Source organism: Morus notabilis, unplaced genomic scaffold, assembly GCF_000414095.1.
Source record: "Morus notabilis unplaced genomic scaffold, ASM41409v2 Scaffold615, whole genome shotgun sequence".
Classification (NCBI taxonomy): Eukaryota; Viridiplantae; Streptophyta; class Magnoliopsida; order Rosales; family Moraceae; genus Morus; species Morus notabilis.
Genome location: NW_010366289.1, coordinates 221,146 through 233,107, shown reverse-complemented (window position 1 = coordinate 233,107; position 11,962 = coordinate 221,146). Strand labels below are relative to the sequence as shown.

The following is an 11,962-nucleotide window of genomic DNA, read 5'->3' as shown; positions in this document are numbered from 1 at the left end:
CATGAATTGTATTATTTAAGGTCTGAAATTTTCTCAGTCATTACATGATGTATGTCATGAATTGTATTATTTAAGGTCTGAAATTTTCTCAGTCATTACATGATGTATGTAATGCTATGTACCTGACATATCATATGCTATGCAGTAGGGTTGGTTAGCAGATACCAGTCAAACCCAGGATTAGATCATTGGGTTGCAGTCAAACACATACTCAAATATTTGAGGAGGACAAGAAACCATATGCTTGTATACTCTGGTAGGGATTTAATTCCTATTGGATATATAAATTTTGATTTTCAGTCAGATAGGGACTCTCGCAAGGGGCAGTGTTCACTTTGGGAAATGGAGCCATCATATGGAGGAGTATCAAGCAATCTTGTGTTGCTGACTCAACCATGGAGGCTGAGTATGTAGCAGCTTGTGAAGCAGCTAAGGAAGCTGTCTGGCTTCGTGAATTTCTGAAGGAATTGGAAGTTGTTCCAAATATGCATGAGCCTATCATACTCTATTGTGACAACAGTGGAGCAGTGGCCAATGCGGAAGCATATAGAGCGAAAATTCCACCTGGTTAGAGAGATTGTTTCTAGAGGAGACGTTTCAGTTGAAAAGATCGCATCCGCGAACAACATAGCTGATCCATTTACCAAAACATTACCAGCTGGGAGTTTTGAGAGACATCTTGAAAATATGGGACTTAGAGACATGCCTCATTTGCTTTACGGCAAGTGGGAGATTGTTGGGATATATTCCCATAAATCAAATAAGATGTAAATATTTTGCTGATTATCAATGAAATGAGGAATTTTTTCAATATTATTTTGCATACATGTGATGTTTTATAAATATCAAAATCCCTAGATTATTTTTTGATGTAACTTTAAACATTGTATATAATTGTTATATGCAGAGGATAATGTTTGAAATAAAATAATCTAAACTTGTCCATTATTATAAATTAAAGTTGGGATTTTTAATTCAAAATTACTAATGCGGTTCATTACATTCTGAATGAAACAATCTTATCCTAGATTGTTAAAAATGAGATTATTGGAATGAAAGCATTTTATGTAATATGATTACATAGGACTGGAACGCGATTAATTATGAATCTCTAATAAATTTCGTTATTAAATAGAGTATTCAATGTTAATCAATGTCGGTCATATATGTATTAATCTTAATTCTGAGTAATTAATAAACTCCTATTTATGATATTATGTTCTTTGACATATTGAGTAATGACACATGTGAATAGTGTCAAAGTCTTGGTATATTGAGAGCATAGTAAAATAAATAGCCGAAAATATTAATTTACAAGATGAAATCCATTCCTTCATAATGAAATAGATGGACGGTTCCCATAAGTGTTGATTCGGGACTTGAATAATAAGAGCGCTCAATTTTATGATTGGATCATAAAATATATTATTCATTAGAGGATCAATGGTACTTATGGAGAAAGATATAATTAAAGAGGTTAACGGAAAATACCTAGCTTTAATTATGAACCGTTTATGGAGGATTAATTCGTATGTGGTGACTATATCAATGGACAACACAAATTTCGTGAACATAATTATTTTATTATTTTGAGAATGCAATTCCAAACTTATAGTGGAGTAATTTGGAATTAATAATTTTGACATATTAATTAAGGTGTTAATTAATTGTCAAAATTATTGGAGATTAAAATTATAATGTCCATAGTTCCTCTCAATGACTCCATAAGATTAATGTGAACTGAATATATTATATTGGGTTATGATTATTAATATAGAATTGAGAATTCTAAATACACATATTAATTAATTTGATTAATTAATATTAAAATTAATTTAAAATTGTTTTAAATTAATATGGATGAATTTAGAGAGATTTTTTTTTCTCCACGTTTCCTTCTTCCCCCTCGTTAATATATATATATATATATATATATTTAAAAGGAAGGAAACGTGCATGTGCATGGTTCCTCAAAAAAAAAAAATGAAAAAGGGAGTGGGAGGAAACGTGCTGTTGCACGTTTCCTCTCCTGAGGAAATGGAGTAAATGTGCGGTTGCACATTTACTCAAAATGGGGATGAATTCTGTTGATAAGGGGAGTAATGAAAAAAAAAAGTTTTTTTTTTCTCCGAGAGAGTGAACAGATAGAAAGAAAACAAAAGAACGGGAGAACAAAAGAAAACCAAAAAAAATTTCTTCAGTGCCATCATAAACTTTTGAGAAAAGTGAGTGATAGCTATAGGTGGCTTCCCTATTCATCCATCTCATGTGTTGAGAAACCCATTAGAACACCCACACGTTCGAGTTCACGTTAATCTGGAGATACATTGAGAAAGAACCGTGGTGTTCTTGGAATTTAAGAGCTCAAGACAGTGTTTGAGGAGTTCAAGATTTTCGTCATAATCGAACGACGGTCAAATCCTCATTCCTTTCTTTAATATCCTTGTAGTTAAATTAACATGAAATAATGATCGCATTAAATTTTGATTTATGTGATTCGATCGATACCACGCTTCCGCACAATTTTTTTGAAAATCCAATTTGAGAAACCAACAGATACTACATCGGCAATGCATCTGTCTCCCACTTCGCTCTTTTTGAAAGTATGTGATTTCAGGTCCTTCTGGTCAAAATTGATAAAAACGGTTTGAATTCTCTTCCAAAGAGAAGCCTCTAGATCAGAGCTCATGAAGACATCTCTTTGCTCGTAAAGAAACATGGCCCCGTATATGATTAGAGCTGATAATGGCGTAATGCCGGCGAATAGGAAAAGTCCCTTAAAGCTTTCAAGGCCGAGACTTTGGGAATAGTACTTGTTGTTGGGGTCTAGACAGCTGGGTTCTTTTTTGAACCAAATCTTTTCAATGTCCTTCATTTGATTTCCCTCCATCACTGTTAGTATTGCCCTTGAAATGTCAGGAACCAATGGTGAACCCTTTGGGAAGACCTGGTAAAAACATATAATCACATAGATATTCAATTAAGTTTGTATGAGCGAAAACAAAAAGATATGCAAGAGAAAAGGTCAGAGAAATATCTCACAAATGCAAAGCCATCAGCTTTAAATGTTGGCTCAAACATGGTAAACTTGGAGCAATATTTTGCAAGAAAAAGCCTCGTGTACAGGGTTTCATCAAAAGCAGCAGATATACCACCCTTTCTGATCCCATTCGCAAAGAGTTTATATAATCCTTCAGTAGAATCGTATGTCTTGAATTGGGAATCCTCGAAGCCCAGTTACTTAAGAATTCCTTCGACAAAAGAACCTGATTGGAAGCCGACGTTCTCCCTGTTCTTCAGGAGCTAGTTCACGTCGGTAACTGTTGGTTGGAGCTGTTGAATCGTTAAAAGCGAAGTCAAACTAGCAGTGTAGCTTTGAGTGAGTATAAGCACCACAAAGCACCATATGATCACCACAAACCTCGCCAAGTTACTCACAATTTTTCCCCTGCAAACAACAAAAAAGGATAAATACATGGTTATCCTTGATTGGTCCTAATTGCACGGAGCATTTCTTCAGTTCTAAAAATGAAGGAAAACAAGTCCAAAGAACTTACGATGTGCAAAAACCATGATAGAGAAAGAGTACCAAAAGCTTGTTCCAACTTGATGATGTGGGGGCCCGCGGAAGTCTTCATTTATACGATGTTCAAGAATCCACACAACAAACCCAATAAAAATGAAGAAACATCCACTTGCTACCTAAAGATCCCAAGTCAGAGGCTCCATGAACACCCATGCACTTTTGCTTTTATCTTTTTTAAATGGTACTATCATTGATACACCAGATTCTGTATATGGCAATGTGAAGTCCACATACAAAGACCTATTTGCTCTAATCGTTATGTCCCCAATTGCCGCATCCAAGTTCTATCAAATAATGACATAATACATTTGGCTTTTAATAGTGTTATGGAACAAAGGAAAAAAAAAAGACACCTACACAGCTAAACCTATAAACCTAATATAGAATTATGTACTTCAGCATGTTTTTCAATCAATGTCTAAAAGAATACCTTTTACTTCTTTATGTTACTATGTAAGGTTTGCCCATCAAAATGCATATTAAGCCCATTGATAATAACCAAAGATAGAGAGTGAAAAAGAGCAAATAATTACCTCAACAAACACTTGGTAGACAAAATCATTGAAAGTGCCACTGCCCTTGCCTTGGGCATTCGCAAAGGGAACAAACTCGAACGAAACAGAATAAGGCAGAGCACCCAAAACGGCCTTGAACACATCTATACTGTACCCTGTAACAGTGTCGTTTGAGAAAGGAAATGACACATTCACAAACTCGTCGAAGCCTTTCTTCACCGGAACACCTATCTTCAATCTCTTCCCTTTCGTCGGAATCTGCCATCCTTTAGGAATAGAGTTCGAATCCCCAGGCCAAATTATAGGTCCTAAGCTCGTATTAGAAGTAGAATATGTGCTTCGATTTCTCAAATCCAACTTTCTCATCAATCCACTCTCAAATGTCCAAAACCCTAGTCTTCTTTCCCCGCTTCCATTAACATTAATTATCTCATAATTAAGCGTCTGTAATTGCCTGTTCACAAGCTTGAAATCTCCAGAGAGGCCTCTGAATCTCATCCTTGACAATGCCTCAACGAGTTCCGAACCGTCTTCAGAAATCCCGAAGGATTCCAAATCGGTGGAATTTCTAGAAAAGTTCGTCCGTTTGAAATTGAAGTTAGCAGTTTTGGCGATCTCCTCAACCGCCATGGCCAAGGCGAAAACGGTGTCATACGCCCAGAGTCCGAAGACGACCAATGGAACAGTTGGATTCTCGCGGTGGAATCTTGTGGTGAAATTCTCAAGCACCTTCGTCTTTGGAGCGTAAGTCTTCACTCCTAAAATGCCTTGCATCGATTTAAGGACAGATGAATTTAAGGTGCTCATGAAATCAGAGATTTCATCGGTCACGATCCAAACGTAACTGTCGCTCATCATTCCGATCTCCTTCGCCTTGGCAAAAATCTGAGACCCGAGATCCGGTAACATGTGGACGACGAAGACTCTCGTCGGCATTGTCATGAGCTTGTAAAGCTCGGCGGCGATGTAGTCGTCGGAGGCCGCCGGTGGGATCACGCTCCGGTAGGGCACGCGTGCGTCGACGGCTTGTAAGGTGTCGGTGAGGTACGAAATGACGCCCTCACCGTACTCGTTGTCGACGTAGATCGGGAGGACTTGCCGCCATCCGAAGGCCTTGACGATGGCGCCAATGGCGCCGACCTGAGCCGAGTCGTTCGCGGCGACTCGGAAGAAGTAGGAGCTCCGCAGGGGGGCGAGAGATGGGCTTTTGGCGGAGAATGTAATGATTGGGACTTGGGCTTTTTCTCCGAGATCGATTACGAAGTTGGTCTCCATTGATGTTATTGGCCCAATTATTGCTTATACTTGAACGTTCTTGATTAGGTCCAAAGCTGTTATTTTTTAGAAAATTAGAGAATTTACGTATAAGTCTGAATTTTTATTCTTTATTTTTAATAAATATTTTTTATTAATATAATTATTTAATTAAAAAAATTATGAATAAAAGATAAATAGTAAAAATTTTAATTTATACGCTTTTAAAAAATATTTTTGAAGATTATCCGTTAGTTTTAGGGAATAATTTCCATTAGATTGATGACTGCTTAATTGGAAAACAAGAGAAATAAAACTTAGGAAGTTTACAAATTATTTGTTTCCTAAATAATACACAGATAAAATTAATTTAAAGATTAATTTCATTTCCCTATAAACAAAAGATCTCTTGTATTTTCTTTTCGCTTGCTGACAGATAAAATTAATTTAAAGATTAATTTATTTTTCCTATAAACAAAAGATCTATTGTATTTTCTTTTCCCTTGCTGTTGGCTTAAGGCTTAGTTTGGTATTGGTGTGGATTTTAAAAAAATTACTTTTAGCTGTGTTGAAGGAATAAGCAGCTGTTACAAGAAGCAACTAAGTGTTTGGTAAACTATAATTATAGTAGATGTGATGGTTCTAAAATCAATATAATAGCGTTTAGTAAATTTTGATGTTGAATTATTGTAGGTATGTAAAATGACCAAACTAGACATGGTATGGAACTTAAATATATTAATTGTTTTTGGTATTTAGAAATATTTATTTAACTTAAAAATACATAATGCTATAATTTTGAGTTTTTTAACAATAAATTTATGATAATTAATTTTTTTTTTTCATTTCTTCATTCACAATATAGTTACAACTAAAAGGAACATTAGTGAGTAATCAATTTGTTGAACAAAAAAGTACATTCCATCTTCAAAAAACTGACAGAATCATTAAAAGAATTAAGTCGTGTTCATTAAACTTGTCACAATTTGATCTCGTACTTCAACCATTTCTTGTGATAGTGAAACTTCATCTTCTTCTACATTATCCTCCAGTTGATGCTCTTCATAAGCGAAAACATCTAGATTATCTTCGATTTCTTGAAAATGTCGATCACGCTTATTATGCATCCTAATATAGTTATGAAGCGACATTGTTACAATAACTATTTTTACTTGCTTCTGAAGCGCATCATCACATTGTGTATCCAAGATCCTTCCAAAACAAAAGTACCAAATACATGATAACTGAGCATCTCAACAATCAAGATTTTTAAAGCAAAAATTTGCTTTGAAACACATAAAAGATGCTGCCTGTAACATTATCTTCTAAATAACTGCAACTGGTCATCAAAAAACTACAACTATATAAATAAAACAAATAACCAGATAGATGCCAATAGTTTCTTTTTTATATTGTCGTTTGCTTTTTCCAATGAAACTGGTCGGGCTCTCCCATATGATAATTAGTGTAGAAAGCTATGCTTGAATCTCAGGCTAGTTTAGTCCAAAACACACGCAAATATTATCATCAGGCGTTTCAGATGCAATATGCTGGTGTCAAGAGGCAAAAGAATCCAACAACAAAAGCATGGGATACTTTGTGCAGGAACCTCATATCTAGGGGCGGAAAAGTGATTCACTAAGAACTTTGTGGGAAAATTTACATACAGCAATCACAACCTTTCGCAACGGAAAAGAAACATTTACATATAGCAATCACAGATTAAACCTTCTGAAACTATGCAGAACACACACGAAAAGATTAAACCTTCCTAAACACAGAATAAATCTTCGGTCCAAAGACTCCAAACACAGATCAAAGTTTCAAACCATAAACAAATGATCATAAATCCAAACCATAAAGGGAGATCAAATCATCAACACGAAAGCATTGGAAAGATCAAAGTTTCAAACCGTTTTTCTTTGAAGGCAAAAATCAGAAACCTAAAACCCAAAATATTCAAACTAAAAATTAGACCTAAAAATCCATATGTTCAAACTAAAAATCGCGCGGTTAGAGAGACTTACCTCTGGATCTGATGACGAGAGATGGGCAGTCGGAGGAGGAGAAGGGAGACCAGCAACGGAGAGATCAATCGGGCGGAGGAGAAACCAAATGAGCTCCGAACCACCAACGGAGAGATCAACCGGCGAACGGAGAGAGAGGCCGGTGAACAGAGCCGGGGAACCTTGCTTCGAACGGCAAGGAGAGGAGAGGAACACAGAAAAAATTTTCGCAGAGGAGGAGATGAGGAGAGATACGAGTGGAGGAGAGAGTAGAGGAGAGTGGATTCTTCTGAAATGAAAATTGGTTGTAAATTTCATATTCCAGTGGGGGTAAAATTAGAAATAAAAAATTTCATTAAACACTCAAAATAGATTCCCGTATAAGTTGAAATCAGAATCAGCCTAAAGGTTGATTATGCTTTTAGCTTCTAAAGGCTGATTATGCTTTTAACTTCAGATCGGAGGAAAATTCTTTAAAAATTTGTTTTACAAAATAAGATTTTAGATTTTAAATTTCCGCATAAAGTGCTTTTTCTTAAAAGCAACACCAAACCCACCCTAAGTAATATATGTATATATATGGTTTCATAAATTTCTTAAGTTTTTTGTTTTTTGTTTTTTGTTTTTTCCGAGGCTTTAAAAAATATTTTGAGGATTCATACTCTGTTATTACTGTTTTCTACCCTGATTTGCTTCCAAATAAAAAAATAATAAAAAAAGAAGGCCAAATAACGACTAAGTTGTCTAGCACTAAATGACATGCTTGTAACAGTGGGATTGAAATATGAAAATATTTTCGCGTTTTAATGATGATGGTAATGATTTTAGCGTTTTATATTATATAATAAGATTACATGATAATTATTATAACAAGTTTAACTTTTATATTTGTAAAATATTTTTAATTTTTTATTATATTTCAACGTAACTAAAAAGATTACGCTATAATATGGCCTCGTTCATTTCATCTATTCGAGTTCAGAATTTGAATTTTGTTACAGTAAAAAGTTCTCAGAAACAGTCACATCTAATTTTTTTATTACAGTAAAAAGCTCTCATATAAAATCACATCTCAACTCGAATTAAAAACTCAAATCAACGAATTAAACGGACCTACGTCTCCCTCACTTATTTAATTTTTTTTTATTTTTTAAAGTAAGTTGGAGAACAAAAAATGGTCGGTTGAGTCTACTTGTCTTACGTTTACTCGTAACCTTGAGAGATTCACTTCTTACCTTTTTCTTTTTCTTAATTTTGAAGTATAAAAAAAATAAATTATTTTTATAAATATCTCTTAAATATATACTATATTTTAAATTGTCTTTAACTTTTAAAAACAATTCAAAACATCTTTTAATATATAAAAAACAACTCAAAACGGGTCCGTTCACTTCGCTGATTCGAGTTTGTAATTCGAGTTGAGATGTGATTTTATGTGAGAGCTTTTTATTGTAGTAAAAAAGTTAAATGTGACTGTTTCTGAAAACTTTTTACTGTAATAAAACTTAAATTCTAAACTTAAATCGGTGAAGTGAACGGGACCTTAATATATAAAAAAACAGTTCAAAATGCCTCCCATCCTGTTCCGTCTATACTCTGTTACCGTCTATACTCCTTAACAGATTGCTTATGTATCATGTTGTTAAAAATTAACTATAGCTATGAAATTCTAATTAAATCTATAAAATAATTAAATAATAAAAAAATAAAAAAGCAAATAAAAACAGGATTTAAAAAAATAATTAATTAAAAATTGAAAACCTCTTCTCTGATTCTCCACATCAAAAAAAAAAAAAAAAAAATCCAACGACCATCTTCATCTCCGACGAGGCTTTCTCCAACGCTGCCCAACTCCGATGAAACTCACCTTTCCATCCAACTCACCTCCGAGCCCAGCCACACCCATCCCTAATCAACACCATCAATACCATTTTATTTCTCATCCAAATCAGGCCAAAATCCATAAAAATGACTCTCAATCTCAAAACTCGAATCTCTGAGCGTCGTCGGGAAAAACGTAGAGATCTCCCGTGACTTGAGATGGCTCGATGGGTTGCTGTGAACCAGATCCATCTTTGGAAGCCTAGCTACAAACCAGCTTAACCGCCACGATTTCCCTCCGCCACACGAGCACCAAATCCATTGTCGAGCATCATTTCCCTCTATGTGCAGGTCTTAGTTTTGGCCTATTCGCCTCTTGAGCACCAAGTCTTATTCCCCTTCTCCTTCACCAAACATTTGGGCTTGACAGAGCTAGTTTGAGGTTGAAATTGAGCGAGTCGACTCAGGAGGGAGGACGAGGTTGCGGTAATCCATGTGGTTTGAGGTGAGGAAGGAATTGCGAGACTAGTGGAGGAAAGAGGAGGAGTAAGCATGGTTGGTAGTGGTGGGGATTAGGGTTTGGTATTGGTCAAGAATTAGGTTTGAGGAATTGGGGGTGGAAGGAGACGATGCTTGGGTCAGGTTAAGGGTCTTTTTTTCTTTTATTTTAATTACTCATTTATTAATGTTTCTAATATTTAATTATTTTTCAAAAATTAATGTCTTTAATTAAGTTTTAATGGCATGCCACGTCAGTGGATTTGTTGTAATTACATGCCTTGTCATCAGCAAAACCGTTTGGGTGGGGTATTTTGATAAATTTTTTATAGATAGAGTTTTTTGAAGTGTTTTAAAAAATTAAGGACACGTTAAAATAAGATAACATATTTTATGGGACATTTTTAAAAATAATCCAAAAGAATATTCATAAAATTATCAGTCAATAGGTGGACTTCTAGACTTATTCGGGGATCTCCCAATATTTGTACATACGTCTTTTTCATAAAAGAATTTTCTTTAAAGCGTTATTATTGGGATGAAGATACGATTAAATAATAATTATGCAAATTTTATATTGCCTGCTGATTTCTAGTGACCTTGCAGAACATATACAGTTAGAATACTACTATTTCATACGTGTATATATATACACTCAAAATATTATATATAACTTACGTGTATTATTTTTGTTTCATTTTTATAATAATTCAAAGTCAAATGTGATCTTCTTCCCAACCGCGTGAAGTAAGACAGATTCTTTAATCGGATAGGCGAGTTAGGAGTGTACAATGATTAGATTATACGAATTTAGGATCAATATGTAATCTAATCTGTTTATACATATTGAAAAAATCTCAATCCGCTATTAATTTATTAGACTCTCAATTCAATCTAAATTTACGGATTAGATCATATATATTGCCCAATTAATCTATGTTTTCTATATTCTCATGAAATTAAATACAAAATTAAACACAAACATAATATAACATAAAATTTAAATACTTCCACAATTCATTACAACACAATCTAACATAACACATATATAATTAAATATCTATATATACAATTAAGAAGAATCTCTTATATATATTATTAAAAATATATAAATATATAAATATATAAATATATATAGTATATATATTTTAGATTGATGGATTATACGGATTGAGAAACAATTAATTTCTAATCTAATTCTTAATGCGGATTGGAAAAATCTCAATCCATTATTAATCTAAAATTAGTCTAATTCAATTCGATGGATTAGATTGAATTACGTGGATTGGATGAATTGACGGCTTCAGTGTACACCTTAAGGCTAAGGCTGAGTGTTGGTAACGGAAGTCCAACAATCTCTATTAGGGCTTGAATGATAAAAAGGCTGAGGAACTAACTAGTAAAAAGACAACTTTCCATAAGCAAAATAAACGATGTACAGCAAAATAAACGGAGAACAGAGTGTATATATGTAGTTTTATAAAGAGTTGAAAATTATATCAGAAGTTAAAGAAAAAAATGTATATGTAGTTTATAATTTTAAAAAAGAGATTAATGTAAGAAGAGAATGGACAAGAAAACAAATATACAACCAAATATCTATATGCATGGAAAAAGCTACATAATAAATAAATATATATATACACACACACACACACACACACATACATATACATACAAATATGGCAACTTGATCATATAACTAAATAGCTGGAGGCGAAAGAAAAGTATAAACCACGGAGGAAGAGATTAATTGTAAGATTTAGCAACTTATCACAGTGATATTTCAAAGATGTGATATACCCAACTGGCAAAAACTCACAATCGAAGTATTGAAGGATATATGATATATGTAAATCGTATATATGTTGGAGATCATGTATACACACACTTATATATATATATATATATTTATATATGATGAGAAATTAACATTAATATATAAATACCTGCAGCAGCAGCTCCAACGACATCAGATTTGGAGCCCTTAGTGTGGAGAATCAATCTGGTGTTGTAGTGAGGATTGGATGCATAGAAATCGGAGATTGCCATGTTGATGCAGCGCAACCCCATCTTCCCAAACGTCGTTTCCAAGTCTAGAATCACCCCAACATTGACTTCTATTGATCTGTTATTATTTGTTGTACTACTCTTCTGCGCCGAGCCCAACAAAAATACTCTAGTACTAAGCCAAACCAACAAAACAAAAACAAAAATCACTGGGACTACGTGATCTTTCTTCTTGATCATCATGTCTGAAAGTTGGAAAACTGTGGCGTTCA

General features: G+C 34.1%; 1 pseudogene; it reads right to left on the bottom strand.

The window, feature by feature from the left end:
- Nucleotides 1–2,397: 2,397 nt before the first annotated feature.
- On the bottom strand, nucleotides 2,398–11,933 carry LOC21390576 (annotated as a pseudogene).
- Nucleotides 11,934–11,962: the final 29 nt, after the last annotated feature.